This window comes from Dreissena polymorpha, chromosome 1, assembly GCF_020536995.1.
Source record: "Dreissena polymorpha isolate Duluth1 chromosome 1, UMN_Dpol_1.0, whole genome shotgun sequence".
NCBI lineage: Eukaryota > Metazoa > Mollusca > Bivalvia > Myida > Dreissenidae > Dreissena > Dreissena polymorpha.
The window spans coordinates 43,419,962-43,445,404 of record NC_068355.1 but is presented as its reverse complement, the minus strand read 5'-3'; the positions used below and the strand labels follow the sequence as shown (position 1 = coordinate 43,445,404).

Below are 25,443 nucleotides of genomic sequence, written 5' to 3'. Positions count from 1 at the left end.
GTGGCTTTTGCCAAGAGTGTCCTGGAGTAAACTCTATATTTGCTCAGACAAATCTTAATAACAAACCTTTGTCGCACAGATAAAGATTTTTTAATAACAAACATATTGTTGAAATGAATTTAAGTTCGTCAAATTTATTAATGTCCAATTTTGATAAATGAAGCATAAATCAGTTGACGTACGACAAACACAACAATAACCAGTTTACTAAGAGTTTAAGCAAAATATTCCAAATATGTTGCGTAATTACAATCAAATTGCTGCTCAACAATATTCGACCAGAGATCAGAAAATAATAAAGAACATGTTGTGCATCACAGGAGCATGTTGATCGCAAATAATTTCTATATCAGTCACGCAGAATGTCAAGTAAATAAGGGCAATAATTTGGTCTATTAACTGTAAACACTCGACGATACGGTATTTGACACTTTCACCCGTCTTATTATTCTCCCTGTATGGTCATTTTGGAGACACGAAGGAAATTGACAGATCAAACGGATGGTCATTTGACAGACTCCGCTTACCATATTACACTAATTACAAACGGTTTCTGTTAGACTCACTGGTTATCACAGTTTTGATTGTCACCCTGTGTAATGTTTGGGAATGCTGTTGTTTGCACAAGTTATACCACGAAATCGAATTTTTAATACGCCAACTGGTTGATCATACGGTCTGGTAAATTTTTAAATCATGATAATAAATGTATAGACCAGTATATAATATCAACAACTGAATTGACATCGAATGTGTTTATATTGTAATGGTTTAATGTTACACAATCTCAACGATGTACTTTTAATCTTTGCAGAATACTTTTCATTGGCTAAGCCAGGTCACATGCAGACCGTGTATTGTCCATATAAGAAGTGGTTTACCTCCACTTCAATGCTGAATGACGTTTAGAAAGTTAACAATATGGCTTTATTTAAATATCTATATGTAATTTGAGCCATGTTCAATAATGTAAAATTATGTAAATGCGTGAGAACTTATGTTATAAAGTAAGAAACATTTCTTACACGGCCTGTTTCTGACCCCGTACGATAGGATGCAGAGCTTCAAATTTATATTTCGTTTGAGCTATTCTCTCGCCCAGTATTAATTTACTGACTATGTATCCCACCCTTTAAGGTATGTACAAAACACGTATCACTCATTATGACTGTACATGTATACTTAATAATAGAATGTTGTGTGCCTAACTTTTACTAGAGCTGAAAGGATTGATTCGTATCACATGATTGCATGTACTATAGAGCTGAAAGGATTGATTCGTATCCCATGATTGCATGTACTATAGAGCTGAAAGGATTGATTCGTATCCCATGATTGCATGTACTATAGAGCTGAAAGGATTGATTCGTATCCCATGATTGCATGTACTATAAATTTCAATTGGAGTTTTTGTAAAACTCATTACCAGATTATTTTATCTTCCGCTTACAGATTTTACTAGCATTTATGTCATGTATTGTTCTGCCATAATGAGCCGATGCGTCAACTTATGCACATTCAATATTAAGCCAGTTGAACATTTCCTTGGAGTTGAGATTACACATTTGATCATCAAAGCGAATCATTCCTTGTACCAACTAATTAATTAATGTTCTTTAAAGTCTGCTTGCAATTTGTCCTTGTCGACGTCTTATATTTCATCCTTATGCAAACTGTTTCCAATAGATTGATTCTGATTTAATTTTTGCATCTATCAATGTAATACCATTATTCACATGTATTTTATGCGATCGTTATATCGTCTTATATTGCGCATCAATGAATAGGATCATTCTTTGAGGTAATTGCATATAATAAATTTTGTTTTGGAGTATATTTGTGTCCATATTTCAATACAACTTAAACGCTTAAGTGCGAGGCTTGTGTATGCTTGAATTCGAATCCTGCTGTAAACCCTGTATCGAAATAAAAAATGTTGGTATAATTACGTTATTAAAGATGGTGTGACGATGTGTGTGTACGTGTTTTTTTATTTCGTTATATGTAAATATTTACGGTCTATATGTCGCTTTCTATGAAAGTTTAATCAGTTACTACCTTTTATATTGTGGTAAATAGCATGTTGGTATTAGAAAAGGACATCTTAACAATCATAATCATAGTGTATTCTTTCAAAGACCTCAGTTGTGTGTGTTTCAACACGGATATCATCCTGGCCCAAATAATGTTTTGCAATGACTAGTACTTATCAATTTTAATTCATTCCATCTTTCCGCATGATGTTGGTATTACCCCGTCATTTGTCCGAAGTGATTGGAAAATACTCCTCCAGGGCAAAGTTTGGAGACTGCTTATAAATAAGTGAAAGACTGTCAGATTAATAACACGGAGATGTAACGAATATTTTATGTTATTAGTTTTGAATTATCAAAATCTCAAACCAATGTTTATCATGTGGAGCACTAACCCTGGTGTTTCATTTAATATAATGTTCTACTAAAAATATAGTATAAAATGTAGTATAAAAATATACAAAAAGTTACCAGTAGAAAGCACATTTATGCATCCAGACACAGCATCGAAGAGTGTACCAGTGCGTGTTTTTACAAACAAATGCATAAATGTTTTATTTTGCAAACAAAATCAATGAAAATAATGCTGAATCATTGTTCAATATTATTTTTGTTGGATTTAATATAAAAGTATTTTTTTGAAATTGAAATTAGGCATTGTTTACAATTTAGTGGCCGCTTGCCTATAAGATGAAGTTGTATCTTTAAAAGAAGACATACGGACAGACAGACAGACAGGCGGACAGATTTCTGATATATTGCTGTTGCTGTGTTTCGACATTCCCGTAAAATCGGCATTTTGAATTTAAATAACGATCTTTTTGTCACAAATATAACTGTCATTGTCTTAAATTGACCCATCCTGTTTGAATTTAAATAATTAACAAAACGAACTGATTTATTGGACTGGAATGAGAAATTAGATAACTGGATGGCATCGTTACATCCTCTAAATTTCCAGTTGATTGACCAGGCTCATGCAATTATCCAGAGCTGCAAAAGTGATCAGTGGTACTTCCCACACTGATGTATCTCGCATTGTTGTACATTTGTAGTAAAATGATAATTGCGCTGAACAGAAACACTAGATAATACACTTCATGTACAGACTGAGAAATAGCTCATTAGCTGAAACTTCGTTTGCAGTGGTGTTTTGTTTTATTGCTTTAATTTCAAGTATTTGGGCATTGTTTCCGTCTCCTACTATGAGAGACCAACCATGTGTTCCAATTAGAAGTCCCATATAACACATCTAACTGCATAAGCAAGGCTACAAAACTAATTTGCAATTGAATTTTGGTAAAATTGAAAACATGCTGGCAGGAAAGAGTTTGCCTAATCGGTTCCGTATTATCTTGTAATATTGGAGGGATCATTTGACAGGTTTAATTTGTTCGTAAACAATTTATGTGTCTCCAATATTCTTACAATATGGTAAGGCTGCATTTTAAAGACCGCTTTGGGCTTCGCAATCAGTTAAGAAACACACGAAGCAAAAAAGGTACCTTGAGGTATTTGCGACTTTAGGCGAGGTCTAAAACTGAGAGTTACAAAGGTTGAAACCCCCACAAATATAAATTGAAACATATTTATTTGTTTTGCCCTGTATTTTTCGCCGTTATACACCCTTTATTACTTTGGTATATTTTTTAAGTCGTTTACTTTCAATCCATGTCAATAAGAAAGTTACTAGCGTTTATTTCGTATTAATATTCGCTCTATATCTCGACTTTACTCGCTACGAAATGTCTTAGTGGTATGACCTACTTACAGCTCCACTAAAAAAATTCGTAGCGAGTTAGGTAGGGTTACAGCGATTTGTAACACGAACTAAACGCTTATCGCATTCTTACTTATATGGCTGGAAAGTGAGCGACATTAAAAATATAACCAAAGTAATAAAGGGTGTAAAATGGCGAAGAATACCTGTCTCGGCACAGACGTCGTCATTTTGACTATCGTGTGATTACCTTCTCCAATTACGTAATTGTTAAATAGACAATAGGCTGAATTTTCATTTGGGGTAAATCCGAAATGTATGATATAGGCGCATGGTGGCCAAATAGTGTGCCTAGTGTTCCTGTAAACAAACTTTTGTAACTGTATGCATATCTGTTTTAAGCGGTGTATAGTTACTATGGACTTCAATCATTGTTCGGCAAAGGTCAGGTCTAGTGGTACAAGACGGAAGAAATAGCCCTGTCGTCTTTAACGAAAAAACGTCGGGTTACGATTTCGAGTTTCTTATGGTTTACATATGATCTTTTTTCAAAGATCCTAATTCGATAGCCATGTAATTAATGTTTTTTTACATAAATATGTTCAAACGTCATTTCTTAATTTCTTATATTAAAATGGGATTGCGTATGGGTTATACAATTGACGATTATGTATGAACGATTTTGGTACTTAAGTGCACATGTGGGCACTTCTTTTTCGCCAACCCGTTGCTATACAACGCAGTTTTTATAAAATAATATTATCGCAAATATTGTATTTGGTGTCATGGATTATTATTTAACATATTTGCAAAATATGATTCTATCTCAAAATCCGCAGAGCAGTTAAAACGTTGATATTTGTAATGTGATTTTGTATTACCCAACTAATATACTCAATGCGAGTTTAAAAATTAAAATATAAGTCATTATAGAATGCTATTGTTTGTTTATATATGGCACTGTTTCAATCGATAATTGTTATAAATGCAATAAATTCAGTTGAGAAAACGCTTTTTGATCATTAATATTTTCTAATTCTGAGTGAACGCTCTTAAATGTCTCAGAAATTGTATATGTGTATCTACTTTATGTGTTGTAAAATTCCCTTTTAAAAACTTGTCATATAAATATAAATGTGAGTCCGCGTAGTGTAAAATGTCTACAACCTAAACTGTAAGGGATATAGTCCAGACTTTGGTCCCAAATATCGAAGGAAAAATACCAAACAATTAAAATTTTATGTGAATTAAGAATTGAAAAATTGAATTGAGGAAGATTTCAACCACATTAAAGACAATAAGTAACAAACGAACAATTACCGGTAACGAAGTATTTTTCATGGACATTGACTTAAACAGAAAATTGAAAACATTAGCTACAAAGCTACTACTGTCAAACATCTGTCAAGTCCTTTTAATGAATGAAGCGGTCTCTATGAAAACCAAGCGTAATGCACAAAGTCCGCACAGGCAAATCAGGAAAATTTCCTTAACGCCTAGACGGCACTGTCGTTCAGAAGTGACTTCCTTCAAACGAAATAATATAATCAAACGGATGCTGTCGTCTTGGTTTACCAGCGCGGACTTCACATGCTAATCTGGGACGGGACCATAGTTTACACATAATATACATTAAACAAGGTTTTCCCAGCGCGCGGCTCATTTAATAATGAACCAGGGTAATGCAAACCATTGAAGTGAAACTGAAATTGAATTGAAAAAAAATGAAGTTCAGCGCATACTGTCAGAACAACTGCAAATAATTATGGGAAAATGCGTCCCCGTGCTCGATGCCAATGGCGGCGGTGAATTTTTCTAGATGGACTGTACTGATGCATAATGCAATAACCAACATATTGATGACAGCTTGTCAGTCAGATGTCATGACAAAATAAAAATCGTAAAAGAATGTGTATACTGCCCGAATGCATACATGTAAGGTGAGGTATAATGAGCACTTGACTGCCTTGCTCTGATGAGCTTGCTTTTAAACAGACGCGGTAGGCTGTCTGCATTGGAAATGGGGTTTCCATGGATCGATCTCCATTGTTACCGAAGACTTTTCTTGCACAATTATATTTGTAAGTGTGTATTGCATTTGAAATAAAATATAAATAATAATAACGTTTGTATTTCACGAACAGTGATACGCTTTACCATCTCCATCTCATCATCTTGGCCCGTTGGAAAGTTCTCTTGACCGTTCTCGACCCTGACCCACAATTCACTGAGAGTGTGCACGCAACATCCGGAGGTCATGTGCTGGTTTGCTGATGGCTGTCATACTGTATCTTGCAAGTGGGTATGGAAGAGATACGGGAGATAGGTCAACTCAGGATACAAAGATCGTAGGTTTGAGACATGCGCTCTTCCTATGAAGCAGGAATTAATGCAGACACTGGTATCGTTGGACATATGGACATTGGTGATGATGAGCTATCAGTGACTACGCTTCAAAACAATTGTTTGCGGTCCAAATTTGCACTGATGCCCATTAAGCACTAAACAATTTGTTGAAAAAAAACGTAACAAAGATTACAACTGAAATAATTTTAGCAGAATTAGGTGGTGGTGGTGGTGGCGGCGGCGGCAGCGATAGCGGAGGCGGCGGCAGCAGCAGCAGCAACAGCAGCAGTAGCAACAGTAGAAGTCAGGGGCGTAGCTGCTATTAGGCACAGCAGGCCCGGGCCTACATTTTTTTTGAGACACAAAATAAATAAAAAATGCTTCAACTTCGAAAAACGCATTAAAATGTTGAACCTGAGGGGGGTGAGGTGTTAGAAATCTGCATTTCATATTGACATACTCCTCAGACAATTGATTCTGGTCGTTTTTTAAGGACATATCTTCAAATTAATAACTCTTCTTCTTTCTATGTGCGTAGATTCTAGCTCGCTTCTTTTCACGTGACTTGCTGTTACAAGTTTACATAGATCTTCATGTAGATCTACATGTCTCCCTTTCAACATTACAGTAAGTTGTAATCGATTATCGTTGGATTTTTAAGAAACATTCCGAATGATGTTTATGACCGCGGAAAATTAAAATGGAGCACTTGCCCCCGTATCCCGATCCATCGACTGAATCCGGGTCGGTTCGGTCCCTTGATGCCGAACAAACACGTGCCGTTATAGACAGTATTATTGGAAATAATTCACATGGTTTGACTTGTGAATAAGCGGGGTGTTACACTTTTAAATGTTTCTCTGTTCCATATTGTTTTAAAATTTAGTTTTCTGGTATCAAGATAGTACAGTAAAATTCAGTTCTCTTACATTGAGATAAAACAGTAAAATATCAAAGAAAAACAGGCCAAAGTCTTATATTTTCTTATCTTATTATTTGTCTATATATGCTTTAAATCTCGCCACAGTCTTTATAGGATTAAACAATTTTCTGGGGGAGGACCCCCGGACCCCCCGTTTATTAGTATCACATCCGGGCCTACAGCTCAAAAAATGCTAGCTACGCCCCTGGAAGTAGTAGTAGTTGTTGTTGTAGTAGTAGAAATAGTTGTAGTAGTAGTAGTAGCCGTGGTAGTATTAGCAGTGGTTGTGGTAGTAGGTATTGTTTAAGTTGCAGAAGTACTAGTAGTGGTGATTATAGTGAAAGTAGTGATAGTTTCTTCTTTGCATATCATTAGCTTTCTTTAATAGGATTGCATCAGTCCCATTAAAGTTCATAATTTTTTTTTTTTTTAATGTGTTGATCTGCAATGATTTCTCAAGCAGGTTTGACTTGTATAAAAATGCCTGTCACAAAAGTTGAAATCGCTTGATTGTTGGTTGTTGTTTTTTGTCAAGATCGCTTGCGGCAGCCATGATATAGCTGTCAAAGAGTTGTGGTGCATGTGTTTGTGTTAGTGCGTGCTTTACTACAACTTCATCAATCATCATGCTATTTTCCAATAAGTTAGTAACATCACAAATATTCAATATGAAAATAAAGCCTGTAAGACCCATGTTACTGACTCAAATGTCAAGGTCATACTTAGAAGTCAGAGCTCTGCTGCCTCAGCCTCAAGTCCAAATAATCACTTCATATTCATCATGATTGTAACATAATTTGCCATTTGTCTCTGTTGAGATGACATTTCATTTGCCCCTTTCTCAAAGGTCAAGATAAGACACAGTCAGTCATTGTTCCGGCTTTCATCCAGGTCCGCCATTTTTCTAAATTGTAAGGCTGGTAAGGATAGAGTACGTTCAGAAACATAATTTTTTCTGTAGTGTCATGTTAAGTTATGATTTTTTCGTCAAACAAATGCATGTTTACAAAAATTGGTAGAACTCTTGGTCATCAAGCACATGTAGTTTCATAACGAGGTTCCACAACGAGCGATTTTGTTAACGTTTTTTTGGAAGGGTGCAAAGTTTGAGGTAATTATTGTGTTGTTATGCATTTCAAAATACTAAAAGGTTGGTGTTATTGAGTGAAATAATGTATATTTTATGTCTTACAGTCATCAATATGACTTTCCACTTTCATTTAAAGAAGAGAAACGTCATTTTGTAAAGGTCACTAGGTGATCACTTCCGGTGTCACTTGACGCATAACTCGGGGGCCGTATACACGTTATCGTAACTTCGACATGCGTATGTCATGCATGTTTTACATATTTATTCTGCTGTGCACTGCCAATTTTGGTTATTAAACTTTGTTTACATGCACAGCATATATTGGAATTAAATATATTCATAATACTTTCCCGTTTTTAATGTAAATAAATGAACTGACCAAGGGAAGACAAACTGGTATTATATCAATATATCTGTAATGTGAACTCCTTCCTTTGCATCCAAACCTGACGTTATATTAAATTTATTCAAATGAGTCATGGATCTCAATAATATACTTCTTTTGATTATACCTGTACTGTAATGTATGCTGTCTCAGAACATATTTGCAGAATATATCCCAACTAAAAATTATTACTATTAATAAAGTTAGAAAATGATTTCAAATAAATTGTCAGATTTTTATATCCATGAAATATTTGGTTAAACCCTTGGTATATTATTTATATTTGCAGATAAAATAGCCATCCATGGAAAAGCAGAGCGAAAGAAGATCACCTCATTGTAGTCCGGCTGTCAAGTCGCAAAATCTGTGAAGTGGGTATTTAATTTCTTACATAAATTAAATAATTATACAGTGGAATATGTGTTCACTTATAATGTGCATCTCAAAAGGATACACATGTTAGTAATATTTATTCTTTAAATTCCATTACAATTGCTGTCTGTATCCAAGATGTGAACTTTATAAAACCAGAGTACAGTTACATACATATCATAACTATGGATTTAAATGAATGTTATTCTCATGCAATAATGTATGAACATACAAGATATCAAGGGTAATAGTTTGCCTTTAACAAAAAGTAAAAATATGCAATGTTATTAAAACATGAATTGTATAGAGATTAAAAGTCAAATGTTAAGCTTGTCCAGACAGCAAATGTGTCATTCGTCATGCAAGATATTAAGAAAGAATCACCATATTTAGAGCATTATATTTTTAGTGATGAAGATAGTTTTAAATTTATCTACCAGTATAACAAATAGCAAAATTTATCATTAAAAGGAGGCATTTGTAGCAATAAGCCATAATGTTCCATTTTAATTACCCCTTTTGTGAGCAGTATTATTTGATAGCTGTTTTTTCCGAATTTGTTATATGTAGTACATGTACCGGTATATACTTAATTGGTGCATGTATCTTTGTAAGACTCTTGTTTTTATTTAAAAGTCAGGTTAAGGTTTGTGCGCAAAATAAAATTAAGGATAACGTTGGAGTCGCACAAATTGACTATATAAATTGTCAACCCTACTTTAGTGCCAATATGATATTTAATTGTCTGACATGCCAGTCTCCTTTAAGTGTTTCCCAGCTGCTGCAGGCCGTCTAGATGCTGTCAGGGATATTGGTGAACCAGTCTTTCAAACGAGTTTTGGATTTCAATGTGAGCAGATGACTTTTTTGTTTTCCCACATAAAATTGTACACCTGTACCCAATCGCTATCTGACTGTTGTCAACAGGATCTGTTCTGATATTTTAATGGAGGAATTTTGTTATAATTGCACTTATCAGAAAGCAAAGTGGTAAAATGGAGAAGATTGAAAAACTTTGTTTTAAATAAAAAATTGAAAAATATTGGATTTTAGCAGACTGGTAAGTTCTATAATCACATCTTTAAACATATTATATTATGTACCCTTAATTGCAATATATTGGTGCTTTTCTTATTGTAGATATTATTTGTATTAGATCTACATGTTGGTGTTGTTCTAGTTTAATAAATTAGACATTTAATACTTCTTATATTCAGCTAACTGAGCACATATTCACAGTATAGAAATACCTCGATAGTCACAAATGGTAAAACTTACTTTGCCAGAGTTGTTCAACTTGTTCTTGATGCAATTAGTTATTAGTTTGTAATTGTTTATGATCTCGTTTTTTATTTAACCCCTTGGACACTTATTGTTCTTATTGTTGTAGTTAAAAATATCATTTAATACATATTTTAGTAAAAATATTTCCTGTTAACTAAAAATGTTGAATTTAATCAACGTTAATAATATTAGGAGTCTTAGTAATTGCATGAGGGCTATACTAGCCCTGGAGTTATTATCAATAATTATTAATCCATTTATGCCTAGCTTCTAGAAAAAAGGCCTTGGCAAACAGCGTAGACCCAGATGAGACGCCGCATGATGCGGCGTCTCATCAGGGTCTTCGCTGTTTGTTTAAAGGAATTTCTGTAAGAAATATTCTAAATAAAAAAAAAAATATAAAAGACATCCCTAATTTTGGAAATAAATTGATCCAATTTAGAAGGATGGGAGAGTCCTGCTTGTAATGCTAATTGTTGGCGACTAGCAGTATATATAGATAGAGTCCAAAAGGCATAAATGGGTTTATGAAAAGGGTATTATAGAAATTAATATTTGTATCATTTATTAGCTTTATAACACTTATATTCCCCTCCTGTTTTGCCTAAATGATAAACTTGGTCGTTCTCAATTTCGGGTTATATTGTACTATTAAAGTATTAATATTTGTAAATTATACATAACTTATTGGGTATAATGTAATTATGTTTTGTGCTATAATAGTGACACTGTAACTTTTTTAGACACTTACATCATGGAGAAGCCCTTTAAATTGTTCAAAGGCCTAAATATGCCTTATTATTGTGCTTGGGTTTTCAAACATTTTCTTAGCATAATTATATGAATATGAAACAATTTAAACATAAAGTATAATAAATATATTGTATCAGTTGTATCAAATCACAATAAAACTATTTGTTATCAGACTATGATTTAAGAGCTCTACAAAATATTTCCATTTGAAAAATATTAAAAATAAGTTAAGTCTGTTTTGCATTGAATAAACAACAAAAACACTAACATTTTATGTTATAGAAGATTTTATCTTAAGGTATTATATGAAAGCATTCTTAATTTCCTTTACCGGTAATTGAAATAAGATTATTTACAGGGACAGAAGGCATCAAGTATTTCATTGAAAAATAAAGCATAAAAATAATAGCTTCAATCATGACTAGAAGGTTTTGCGACAAAATTACTTTCCATTAGATATATTATTCCCACGCAGGAAAGTTAATAAATGTAAGCAGTTCATTGTTAATTACAATTGCGGCTCTGAAGGGGGCTTTGAAAAATATCAGGAGCCTTTGTGTTGCCTGGAGAAATATAATTTCCTCTTGGAGAAATGTCCATGTTTGCTTAAGTCAGATTACATGTTTTGTGGCAGATGAAACATAAGTGATTTCTATCTGAGCCTTATTGATTGCTATGGAAGCCAAGTGTTCTGCTGAATGGCTGCAGTCTGCTACAGTGGAATCGTATATTTATGGCTTTTAATTCTTCAATTGTCATAGAATGCAAGTGCTTTTTCAACATCCTAAATGGACTAAAAGTTTTGAAAATCATGCTTTAGATTAGTCCCCATGGGTTCACAAGTCATAATCTCATGTCTGTCATTTATTCAGTTTCTTAATGTCCATGTTACCAATGAGTTCAAATGTTTTCCATTTGCCAAATGTACAACTCTTCATTTTGTTCATGTACTAGACCAAGTTTGCCTTTTATACATAATGTTGGATTTTGTTAATGTTGGCCCTTATAGGTTCACATGTTTGCCATCTTTTTTTCGGCGTAAGCTGCATTAAGCCAGCTTTTCACCCTGACTTGACCTTTGTAAGTGTCCAATAATACTCAAATAAAATTTCCCGCGGCTAGGTACGAATGAATACACTTCATTTATTCCATTGGCTGATTTGAGTATAACACCAGAACATTGGAAACATATCCGCGTCTTTGTAACACTGTTTTACTGCATGAAACAATTTTATCTCTAATGAAAAGGCTCAATAGATAGAACAGTTTTACAATCAATTTTCGACATAAATACAGTTTGTGCGTTCACCTTTTATTTTCAGAGAATTAACAGCGCAAAAGCGTTTATACTAAAGGCTATGTTGTCATATTTAGTACTTACTTGCATTGCATTTAAACCCGCGAGGTTTCGGGTCATTACGCGGCCATTTGTGAAAGTCAGAGTTTATATACAGTTCATCACCGGAGTTCGCAGAAGGGGTTGCGATCATTGTGTTACACCGGTCTTACTGACAATAACGTAGTGACTGTAATGCATTGCATTCCAATCCGCAAGGTATCAAGGTCAGTTTGCGGTCAGTTGCAGAAATCTTTATATAAACGCCGTCTCGTAAACTTTGTGCACTTGAAGTCTGTTTTGATCAGAGAGATACTAAATAAAGATATTCGGCGATATTATTGTGGTATGTCAATCATCGATTTTTAATATGGTTTCAACATTTGCATGATAAGGACCAATTTTGATAAAATTAATTAGAAATATTTATCCATTTGGACCAGTTTATTAAGCATGAGCACAATAATTCACTATACTATAATTATGCAATTAAATAAGATTCGAGTATTGCCGGCTGACCTATATGCACTCGTTTATTTTCATGTTTCTTGTGTTTTTCTATTCTGTAAATATAGATATCTGAGTAATAAATCACATAAAGCAAAATAAGCCACGAAATCTGGCGCAACACCCCGTAATTGATTTTCTTATGATGTAGCTAAGAACTGCGCAGAAAAAAGGCATCCGCTACTTTTTATCTCATAGAGATAACTTTTGATCGTTCATAAACATCGACCACAATCAACGCCGTATATCTTTTTTAAAGATATTTCTTGTTAATATTTAGTTTTGTGTTTGTTAGATATTGGTTGATATGTTTGTCATTTAAGCAAAATATTTGATTTTGTCTATCTTGGCCATTATAAGTTTGACACGTTTTCCATGTTAACACAATTGTTTTCCTTTTTATCTACAACATTTGATATTGTTTAGGTTGGCTATGCATTCACATGGCTGCCATTCTATCTTTATTTAATTGTCCTTCATTGATTCAAGAGTGTGCAATGAATTAACAACAGTTAGCAGTGTGCTTTACACATTTGCCAATTATATGTGCTATATTTATAATTGTTCACGCTGTTACTGGGTGAGTTTTGCATTCATTCACAATACTGGTTATTTGTGAATTTCCATGATGGGATAATATGTTTGCAAATAAATAATTTAAGTTTGTTGGATTGCATTAAATGTTTTGGAATAGTGACCTTAAACATTATTTAAAGGCTTTCAAAGCTGTATCTTAAGAAAATCTTCAGAGTTGTTTTTTATGTAGGTTAACTGTATTCTTTTTGCAGCCAGTGGTGTTTGCAGGAATGGGTTTGTATCTTTGCTGCAGGAACACAACAAAGGATAAAACATAAATGCTATAAATGTAAGATAGCAAAGTTGACCTTGGTAGATTTGTCTTTGGAATGGACTCTTTGTTTGCGCCTATATCTGCAGCATTTAAATTAGTAGGTGAGCGTTGGTGATAAAGCAAAAAAAACTTGTGTTGGAGGAGTCTATGAAAATGCTACCTTATGTCAAAAAATATAAATAAAGCATGAGTTCATGGCACTGGTAGGGTCTTTTAAATGTTTTCATGTTATACAAAAAGTAACTGACGGAAACACATGATTATATTGTATAGATTGTATATATTATTTAAGTCTCTGGCTTTTCAAAGGAGAGGGATTGATTGGCAGCAATGTTTATAGAAGTACCAGTCTGCTACTAGTTACACAAGATGAGCTGTTCTGATAAAACACCTTGGGCTAATTGGGTACACTGATAGTGGCAGTTATAGTGGCGGAAATCTCCCATGCTGGTATTGTGATGGATGGGAATGGGACGGAATGAGATGGAACTGTGCGCAAGATTTCATGCTGAATGACTGCTACAGTAATGAATACTGATGATTATGGGATTTTCATATCTTGATGCTTTAAGCTTTTGTTAATTTTGTGTGGCAAAGAAGACTGGCTGTAAATCAGGAGTCTTGTGCCAAGTTGTGGTTATTAATGGTGCAAATTTTTAATGGACATTAAGGGGACACTGTGTGGAGGAAATTCAATTGTGATTTCAGGTATTTCCACTTTGAAACATTTGCTACACATTGTATTTATACTGATATTCATAGTTGTAATATTTTAAAAACTTGAAATGGTTAGCAACATAACTTTTAAATCAGCCTAGAAATATATATTATTCAATACTTGCACTGTTGCACAAGATGATTTAAATGTGCGCAATTCTAAATTCTAAATATGTTTTAAATTTTGTATTACATTATTGGAGATTTGATAAAAAATTGTGTGCATTAATTGATATTGTCACAAATGTAATAAGGTGAAAATTTATTTTGCAAGATCAAAAATGTTAAATTGGTCAGCTCTTTAACCTGAAATTGAATGTAGCAATTGCCTTTTTGCAATTCTTAAGGCGATCCACCTTAAATGACCGGTGTTATGCCATTGTAGCTGCAGACCTGCACATGTTCACAGTCTGCTGACAGGAGCTTCACCTTCCACATACATAATTGGACCATTTTTTGCATGTGGCAAATCAATTGTTATTTAGAGCCTTTTATAAAACAAATATCCTAAACAAATTCCATGCACTCATGGCACGATGCAGACATTTGGGAAAACGGCATAACTACATAATTATGTATACTTTTTGTGCATTATTTTTAATATAATGGTTATGATTCATTTAAATTACATGATTCTAACTAAAATTCAAATAAATTATGCAACTTAAAAAAAAATCAGTTATTTTACAGGTATTATAACTTAGGCCTTAAATGTTTTCATCTATGTGTCTGCAAAGATATTATTTCCTTTCATTATAATTTATGGAGAATCCTTCAAACAATTATTATTACAAGAGAGTGGTTGAATTATCACCAATTTGCATTTAACAAAGTAGTGGGTGATTTCACCACTGTTAAGATAAGAGAACATGTGTAGTAATTAATTAAGCATTTGATGAACTCTGATAAGATAAGCTTATAAGTTGTGGTTTGGTTAAACACTTCAGGTACATCCACATGAGCATAATTTGGTTGATGCCCCTCTAGCAGCTAATACACCTAGCCTCTTACTAGACAATAATTACTTCAGAAGAATATTTCCACCTGATGCATAATTGTTGAGCACTCTGGTGATTGTCTGACAGGTTTGCTTATCTATTGAACACCTACTTGCATGGGTATTAACCCTTTGCATGCTGGGAAATTTGTAGTCTGCTAAAATTTCGTCTGCTGAATTTCTAAAATAAGCATTTTTTTCAAAGATTACTATCAGAATAGCAAACAGTTTGGATCCTGATGAGACGCCACGTTCTGTGGCGTCTCATCTGGATCCAAACTGTTTGCTAAGGCCCTCAAAATTCGGTTCCAGCGCTGAAAGAGTAAAGCTACAGATTATTTATAGAGAATAATTATATTGGTGTCCTTTTAGTGTGTACATATCTTAAGAAAATGGTACCTATTTACACACATGACATTTTATTATTAATAAACATTTAAGAAAACTTAGAAGTTTATCTTACCAGTAAAAGTATTTAAGTTCAAATATATTATTATACAATCATACAATGTATAGCAATCATGCAATATAGGAACTGAACCGACATTATTAATCCACCTAGTCAGAATTTTCTAATAAGCTAAAAATATTTCTATATATTACATAATGAATGAAAATGTAATTCATCTGGAAACTGTGATTTTATGCGAAAGTCTCATTGCAAAATCATGGACTCCTTTTAAGTATTTAAACGTGTATGCAAAACAGTCATAAGTGATAAATCCCATTTAAGACAGCATGTCTCTATTTTTACCCCCCTTGCATATTGCAAGATCCAAAATGTTTGCCTTATTTGTATTTAAAAGCTTTTAGGGTCCATTTTAATTCCTGCTAATGGCTTTGGTGTAATGTTATCCTCAAGTATTTGATGGGCTTTTGTCTGAACAAGCTCGTATTTGTTTAAATTATTTGTTGAAACAGATTATCTGGATGTTTGGTCAATCCTGGGCGACTTCAGGACCATTGTGTTTTTTGTGATTGCCTGGAAACATATGCTCCTGGAGTTATGGTTTGATAGCATGTCACTGCCAAATAAAAAATTGTGATAATTGAAATCAGTTGCCTCACTACAACTAACTAAACTAAGTTGTTCTAGTACAAAAGAATGGTAATAACACGACTACCTAATAATGGCAATAAATTGCCCTTGATGATTAAGTAGGAAAAATCCAATTAAACTTAGCTTTATTTTATATAAAAATTCATAATAATCTAAATCCTTCACATCATTCTTAGAATCATTTATTTAACCCTAAGCGCTGGAACAGAATTTTAAAGGCCTTTGCAAACAGTTTGGATCAAGATGAGACGCCACAGAACGTGGCGTCTCATCAAGATCCAAACTGTTTGCTATTCTGATAGTATTCTTTGAAAAAAATCGAAGAAAATGCTAATTTTAAAAATTCAGCAGATGACATTTTAGCCGATGACAAATTTCCCATCATGCAATGGGTTAAGCTGTTCATATGCTTGGACTATTCCAAACATGTCATGCGCTCTAGAAAGCAACAACACAAAACTGCATCACAATTTTATTAATACCCATACATGCTAAGACATCATAAAAGCACAACAAATTCAAAACAGCAACAACATAAAACTGCATCACAATTTTATTAATACCCAAACATATCAAGAAATGTAACTCAACAAGTTGACAAGGACAAATCTGCACCAGTCAATGCCTCATCTTGGTGCATTTCTGCTTGAATCACTCCAGCAGTACAAGCATTCACTGGGCTGTGTGATTTGATATCACTGACAGTGATGAATGAGCCCTGGGCACCCCTGGGATCTCTCACCCCAAACTGGGGACCCTGCCCCTTTACATGCTCCAAACGGCATTAATTAACTCCTGTCAATTTACTGATTGAAGTTTACATGTGCAGACACTTGCTGTGCAGTCTGTTCACTTAAGTGTTCAACACTTGCCAATAATTGTGTTCTATTATTGACTGAAAATTTCTAATAGCTTCTATAACATGTTTTTACTAAAGGTCAAAATTAAGAGTCACTGGAATAGTGCATGTTTCTTTAAACTATTGGAAAAAAGTAAAATGATAAAAAATGAAAAAAACACCCACAAACATTCTTTTACAGAAATCACTTAATTGAAATACTGAAATGTTTATACAATTATTTTTTCATTTTTTTCAGATGCTCTTATCATAACTTAAAGGGTCCTTTTTCACATATTTTGGCATGTATTGAAGTTTGTCATTAAATATATTTATAAATGTAAAAAGCTCCAGTAAAAAACAAGAATAACATTAATTTATTTAGAAAAAAAAGTAACCCTCAACTGGGCTTAAACCACTGACCCCTGGAGTAAAAGTCTATTGCTTAGACCACTTGGCCATCCGTGCTCATACAATTAATGCAGTATTTTATATTTTTATATAAGCAATCCTCGTGGTATCACAACATATAGTGAAAACAACAGAACTCTCCAAATTATTTAATAGTTTCGCATTGCAACGCTTTATAATTTTCACGTTTTAAAATCGTCAAAAGATGCATATAATGGAAATTTTAGAGCATGTTAAATATTCAGTATTACTGTTTGCTCACAAATATCATAACTATAGCGAAAGAAAAGTTGTGAATCTGAAACCATTTTTTATAATTTTATCAATTAACATAAATGTAAAAAGACCTCTTTAATTATAAAAACATGAACATGTTTGCAGAAAGATGCTCTTATAATTAAGTTAATTATACATTGATTTTAATAACAAGAAAATATGTGTCCTTTGTTCTCTTATGTGTCCTCAGGCGCCATAACTTAAATGATCATATCTCAATATCTCGACAATAATTATAATACAGTAAAATTATAATATAAGACAACCAAGATGTTTTTGGACAGGAAATTCCTTCAAAGGGAAAGAACTAAGGCAGAATCAGTCTGTATGCCAAAATAAACATCAGATCATTTTGGTAGTTTTCATGCTACTGTTTCAGTATTTTGAAATCTGATGATAAAATGTTCTGCGCAAATAGGCAATAAAGTTATTATGTTGAAAAATCAACAGAGATTAAAACATATGAAAAGTAAGATTCTGCCATTTACATGCTGAAACAAGGTATACAAAAATGAAATTTATTAATGAATGATTCTTTTTTATTTTAAAATCTAGTATTTTTTGTTAGGAATATAAGACATTGTTTTGAAAGTCCTCAGTATCTGATCATTCCATCACAGTCTTGAATTTAACCATTTCAAAAACAGAGGCATTTTGCATAGAATAGAATGTTGATGTAAATGTATGGCAATTTTAATACAAGCTATTTTAATTTGGTGAAGTACATTTGAAACTATAATTATGATGTGATGACTGATGGGCACAAGCCCTGCTAGCAACTGTTACTGATGATATCCTGATGACATAAAACATTAATACCCTACCCATGATCGAATCCCTGGAATCACTGGCCACCAATTGTTCAGAGAAAAAGTGATTTCATGGAATTTTAACTCTTTAGTGCGGAATTCTTCATTATCTTGAAGCAGGTTACTTTTCAATAAGACTATAAAATCCAATACCTCACATCATACCTGTGTGCTAGGACAGGTGTTTAATTGGTAGAAAAAATAAATACTTAGTGTTTTGCCTCCAGTATATTCTGTCTGCACTTATTTGCCAACAGTTCATTTGTGATGTATTCTGGAAAAGATATATACCTGTATGTGATCAAGATTGACATTCTGTTTGTTAATTGATTTGGTACCTGGTAAGTCATTTCTCAGCAGCTATGGGCGTCTCAGGATGTTGATGTAAGGCCTCGTCCCTGTTTTAAGCCGATTATCACAGAAATCTTTTGGATGGCTGGTGATTTTATTACGTTCTGATGAAAGTCTCCTTGAACAAAAATGTGCTTGTCTTGGTTTTGATTTATACGGCTTTATTATGTTAGCAGAATGGATTTATTGTTGTTTTATAACCAAGCTTAATCTGCGCTGGAAGCAGCGAACTCCCCTGATGACACAATTAACAGCACATGTGAGAAGGATTTGTTAACCAATTGCATCCAAATAGATGGAAATATGGCCACTTTGGAACATAATCATGGCAGCCTTCTTTGTGTCATCACAGGAAATTATTACCAATTTTTTGTACAGGGATTGCACATGGGAGAACCCTTCTGCATCTATTTCCTGTTCCACATGGTTTTAATGTGCATCATTGCCAATCTTTTTTAACAACTTTAAAATTTCGCATATTTCTGCCTTGTTTAGGAAAAGCGAATAAATAAATTATAGGAAAAATTGTATTTTTAAATATATCTGTTAATGATGTGTATAAGTTTTGATATGGTATTGGGTACTTAAATCCTGTTTATATCCTGATCATTCTTAAAATAAAGGAATCTGATTAAAGTTGCCATCATACTGAGGAGGATACTCAGGAGATATCACAAATCCTTGCATGCTTTTTTATAGAGGAAAGTGTAGCCTATGACAAGACTGCGCAAATGTGCAAGCTGGGCTTGAGCTACGCTGGCGACATATGCCAGAACACTAATTTTTCGCATAATGCAGTGTTATTTGAATGCGTGGAAAAAACTGTGTCTAAATCAAATATCAACATACAATAATTTGTTTCGATGACAAAGAAATATATTCATAATAAGTCATGTGAGGAGACATATGATGTGATCAGCTCACATGTTAGCAAAATGTGTATCTACAAACACTGTTATGTAGTTTAATGTATGTGCACTTCGTAACAAACATGTCAAGCGGTATCATACTATAAAGTGAAAAAAGAATACAACATTACCTAAACTTTTATTTTAATAATTTAATAAGTTACAAACGTAAATTTTCTAACTTGATTTTAAAGTTAGGATTTACGCTGATACTTCATCTTTATATTATTATTTTTTTTAAGAATAATGATTCACAGAGGTGAATCTTGAGCCTTTAAATATAAATTACTGTTTTTACATGCTTAGTTTAATGTATGATCCATGATTTATCAAGAATTCTGAAATTCTTCTGGGGCAATAAGTTTTGCTGCTTAATCAATCTTTACTATTAGACATTTCTACAAGTGGTAAATGCATTTCAAGAGCTGATCCAGAAATAACAGAAAATGTCATAAAATTGTATCATTACTCTGAATACATTCAATTTTAATCTTTATTGCATGGGTGTATATGATAAATGTATCTTCAATTGATAATCAAATAAGAACAGTGCCAAATTTTACCACTTTTCAGGGCACATTGTTATGTCATTATCTGACAAAATGCGACCATGTGTTGATATATTTTCTTTTTGAAGGCACAGTTTGAGATTACATTCTGACATAGATTGCAAAACAGAAGGGTCAAATATACAGGGAAAATGTAAGTACTGACATTATAAGCATGGAATGACAGTTGTGTGAGAGATAGTATGGTAAACGTGATGATTTGAAAACCATGTGACCAAATCCTTTAAAAAAATCTTGTATTCGTTCCTTTGTGTTTCATAGGTGTTTTGGCATTGAAAGGAATCTGCTTAAAGAAAAGAACTTCTCCATATAATGGCTGATCCACAATATCAAAAAATTGTCTAATTATATTACATATCATGGTAACTTAATAACAATCATGATTAAGAAATATGTATAAATATTTATAAAAAAAATGGCAGGGCTTGACAAACAATGGTACCACATTTATGTTAAAGGCAACTGTTAAAGTTAGCAAATAAAATACTGACTTATTCCGTATGTGATAATTTATACTGTTTATTCGATATAAATAAATATAATAAAATAAAAACATAGAATTATGTACTAATGATATTTAAATGAAAACTACTGTCACTTAAACTTTCTGAAAATTCTTTGTGGTGATGAATAACCCTAATGTATGTAAAATCTTTTTACAGCAAGAATGATGATTATTTTAATGGTTTGTTAATGGAACAGAAATGTAATACTCTCTGCATGAGTGGGATCCAATATGTTTGTCAGTTCTGTTTCCAGCAGGGGGAAGGGATTTAGTGAGATGTGTAAAATGCATTAGGAGTGATAACACCATAATCTGACACTAATTCCATTTTGCTTCAATGCAACTGTTGTTAATAAATAACATGTAGTGTATCAGCAAAGAAAAAATAGGGTCTAACATTAAACATTTTTCATGTGTTGATTGGCCCTGTTCTTTGTTGTCATTTTTTCTTCAACACAATGTTAAAGGTGGTCTGATAACTCATGTTTTACATAGGTTTGAGGTAGGATGTTCTACATGGCTCCATGTTGGCCCAACTTTTGCATTAAATGTAGTCATTCTACCTACTTTTACCTAATTTAAAATGGCATCTTCTGCTTCCACTAAACTGTTTTTGACTGTTTTTTGTTAAAAATCGATCAGTACATGATGTTTATAGAAACGCATGACTTAACCATTTCTAATGATAGTTTTTGTTTGCTATAATCAGCAATACTTAATGTGTGCATTAGTTTTATAACAAACATACAAAAAGTATCAGATTGATTTTACAAATTACAAGAAAACTAAAGAAGACAGAATCAGGTTATCACCCTCAGCAAAACTTTTATGAACAGTTCATGAAATTGTATGACCATCAAATGGCCATTATAGGCATAGAGCAATCAAACCCAATCTGTCATTAAGAAGGCAAACAAACCTATTTTTTGTCAATTGTTTCATTTGTTGGTTGTTTCCTGATATTTTACACTTTAAAAATATCAGGGGTTTTCTTACAGAGGTAACTGGCATGTCTGTGAATTTGTTGGTTCCAGTCAATTGCCATTAAATGTCTTCTAAGTATTTCTTTATGAGGATGATTCAGTCTTCGATCATGTCATGTTATCCATGTCTTCTGGGTAGGTAATAGCAGTTTGCTTCCTGGATGTATAGCTGCATCAGAATGCGTTTTATATAATTATAAATAAAAGGTCATTTTCAAAACCATAAAACATATTTTTCCCCATGGATGCAGATTATGCTATACTAACACTAATGGTTTCCGCCATCTGAGGATACTCGGTTTCACATATCAGAAAAGAAAATGCAAATGATGTCATACAATCCTTATAAATTCCAAACTAATGGGAAAATATGATTTATATAAACTTTTATATAAGAATGGTATAAGTTTCAATGTTCAAATGATTAAATATTGGCATAAAACCAGGGCCAAACATTAATAATGCTAATGGGAGACTTATTGGCTCACGCTGTCTTATTCATTCATAATTTATGCACAATTACTTTGGTTTTGTAAAAATTAAAGAATATACTATATTAAAGTATCAACCATCAATGCTACTCACATTGCTTGAGACAGAAAGTTTATAACAATGTCCTGATGTTGAATGTAAAAAGTTTGTTCTTATAATAAACAAGAGCACCGCATAACGGGTGCCAACGGTTTTCTGCGGGTGCAGTTTTGAATAAATGAAAGCTTGTCAGAATTTTTTTTTTTTTTAGAGGTCACAGTGAGCTTGAGCTTTGACCTAATGACCCAAAAATGGGTGTGGCATGTAGAACTCATCAAGGTGCATCTACATACATGTATGAAGTTTCAAAGTTTAAAGTGGAAGCACTTTGATTTTAGAGCAAAATGTCAAGGTTTAAGCACGACGCCGGCGGACGACACAACGAGCTGGCTTAGGACAATACCTCAGGTTTTCTTTGAACGCCGAGCTAAAAATGTTATTAACATTTTTTATTATAAGAACATACTTTTCACATGCAACTTCAGGACTTCGGTTTTTAGTTGATTATTCACAGATTTTGCCAGTCAGCTTTGTTAATTAGCTGGTTAATCTTTTGTGGCAGAGCGTACATGTTTCTCATCAGCAGAACGCTTTGAAGAAAGGTAAGAGATTAAAGCTATATGAGAAGTTGGAAATATGGGATTAGAGACTATGATTCCCTCTCTGGATTTCTTTCAACAAAAGCTAGTTTTATTGAAAACAGACTACATTTAACTTCAGATGTGAGCATCAGAGATATTAATTACCCTTCAGTCAAAATAAGATTTGTGTAGTTTGCACTGATATTGTGACATTTACAGAGCTGTTCATTGGAATTCCAATGGCTTTATTGCTCTCCCATTGGGACCTTGACCAGGCTAACTGTAACTGTTAGACATGACAGACCTCCACTTTGATGTTTTATGGAAGCATGCACATATTATTTGAAGTCCTGTTTACAGCAAAAATTGATTCCCAATGACACTGTGGATAATAATTTTATTACACATATGTAAATCCTTTGATATTTCTATGTCCCTCAGTCTATACTGGGGGGCATATTGTTTTTGCCCTGTCTGTATGTTGGTTAAGGTTGGTTTGTTGGTTTGTTTGTTGGTTGTTGGTTTGCGTCAAACTTTAACATATGCCATATCTTTGGCAATATGGAAGATAGCAACTTGATATTTGGCATGCATGTGTATCTCATGGAGGTGCACATTTTGAGCGGTGAAAGGTCAAGGTCATCCTTCAAGGTCAAAGGTCAAATATATGGGAGGGACATAGTGTTTCACATACACATCTTGTTGTTTATGTATAGAAAGCTGCAAATAATTTATTACTATCAGTATATTAGCTTGTTTTGTATATATTCTTACTGCAATTCAATTTATTTCAATAAATACATTCTTCTTTAGTAAGTGATTAAAAAATGTTATTGAAATGCAATGCCATGCATTAAGAGAACGTTTGTGCTGAGTAACAGTCCATAAAATACTCGCGTGACACATAACTGCATTGTTACCATGGCAACCATCAAGATTCAGTTTCAAAATATATGACATTAAAGTAAACAATAAAATATTTGCAACAAAATGTAACATCTTTTTTGGCATGTGTTCTGAAACATGAGTGGCTGGGATTGTGTAATTTTGGCATAAATTCTGTTTTGTGCCTGGAGATTGATAACAATAATCTTATCTCCTACTGGGCCATAAAGTTGCAAAACATTCCTAGTCACTTAATGGAACAATAAAGATTTCTGCCGAAATGGAAATATATATGTTTGTTTTGCAATAAACATTGCCATATTTTGTTCACTTGATTTTGGATCTTGGAGTATTGGGCACTTCAGTTAATGACTAGAAAAAAAATAAAAGAAAATTATTTCTGATAAAGCTAATGGGAAACAATTTTCAGAATTGGTTAAAGGAGGTTTTAATGATAATCATTTTTAAACCAGGTTTTTACAAGGAAGTGGCAGCAAACATTTTAGATGATAAAACTCATTAGGATCACCTAGGGTTAAAGTGTGCAATAAAAATATACTTTGATGGAATAAAGAATTTTTAGCTCTTTTTTAAACATGCAAATTCTACAACTTTGTTATTAATAGAGATGGAAAGACAATTTTTAATGTTAAATTTCTATAATTTTCTTTGTAATTACATAAATGTTTGTTTCAGAGTTAAAGGGATATTTCACAAAACAGAACAATGTAACAGTGGTACATGTATAATATTGTTATTCCATTCTTGTCAGGACTTCAATGAATCCACTGAAGATTCATTTGAAAGTGAATCACAATAAGCATTTGATTTAACCCTTTCCCCAATAAGAAGCCAAGTGAAAATGGCTTTTGCAAACAGAATAAAACCAGAACAGCCTGCGAGTAACTCGCAGTCTGTTCAGGTTTTATGCTGTTTGCTGCTCATCAGTATCTTAGGGTTGAAAATGAAGCCTTTAAAATTTGAATCTAGTAAGAAAGGTCTTAAATTAAATCCAACTTACTAAGGGACTACAGTCATGCATGAAAATACGTATCTATAAGTGGGAAAGGGTTAATCATTAGCCATTCAGTCTGACAAACAACAGTGACTACAAGGGGTGGTTAAATTTTTGCAGTATTCAGTCCGTTTGCTTTTGTGTATCTGAATATCTAAGCTCTTTTTGAGGGATATAAGTGTATTTTTGTAATACTGGAAGCTTTAGTATTGGACATGATTACATAATTCGAAGATCACAGCTACAACACTATTGATTGATAAAAAAGCAAAAACTGCTAAAAATAATTAAAAGTTTTCCACCAGGCTTTAGGAGTACTTCAAACCACTATGTCATGAATTAATGATTATTAGTGAAACCAAATGCCTGCTTAAAAGCATGAACATTGCCAGAATCCAGGCTTGGATTC

At 33.2% G+C, this 25,443-nt stretch overlaps 1 protein-coding gene across 8 annotated transcripts in view; it reads left to right on the top strand.

Annotated features, from left to right (window-relative positions):
- The first annotated feature begins 7,945 nt into the window (after positions 1-7,945).
- LOC127878467 (plexin-B-like) overlaps positions 7,946-25,443 on the top strand; it is a 170,572-nt gene continuing 153,074 nt past the window's right edge. For 4 of the 8 annotated variants that reach the window (XM_052425043.1, XM_052425038.1, XM_052425050.1 and 1 more), the window contains exons 1-3: positions 7,946-8,132; positions 8,786-8,867; positions 9,637-9,928. The gene's annotated coding sequence lies outside the window, so the exon portion shown is untranslated. Of the gene's footprint in view, positions 8,133-8,308; positions 8,349-8,785; positions 8,868-9,636; positions 9,929-14,198; positions 14,307-25,443 lie in introns of those variants that run through there. The other 4 variants (XM_052425003.1, XM_052425010.1, XM_052425018.1 and 1 more) reach the window with 4 other exon arrangements.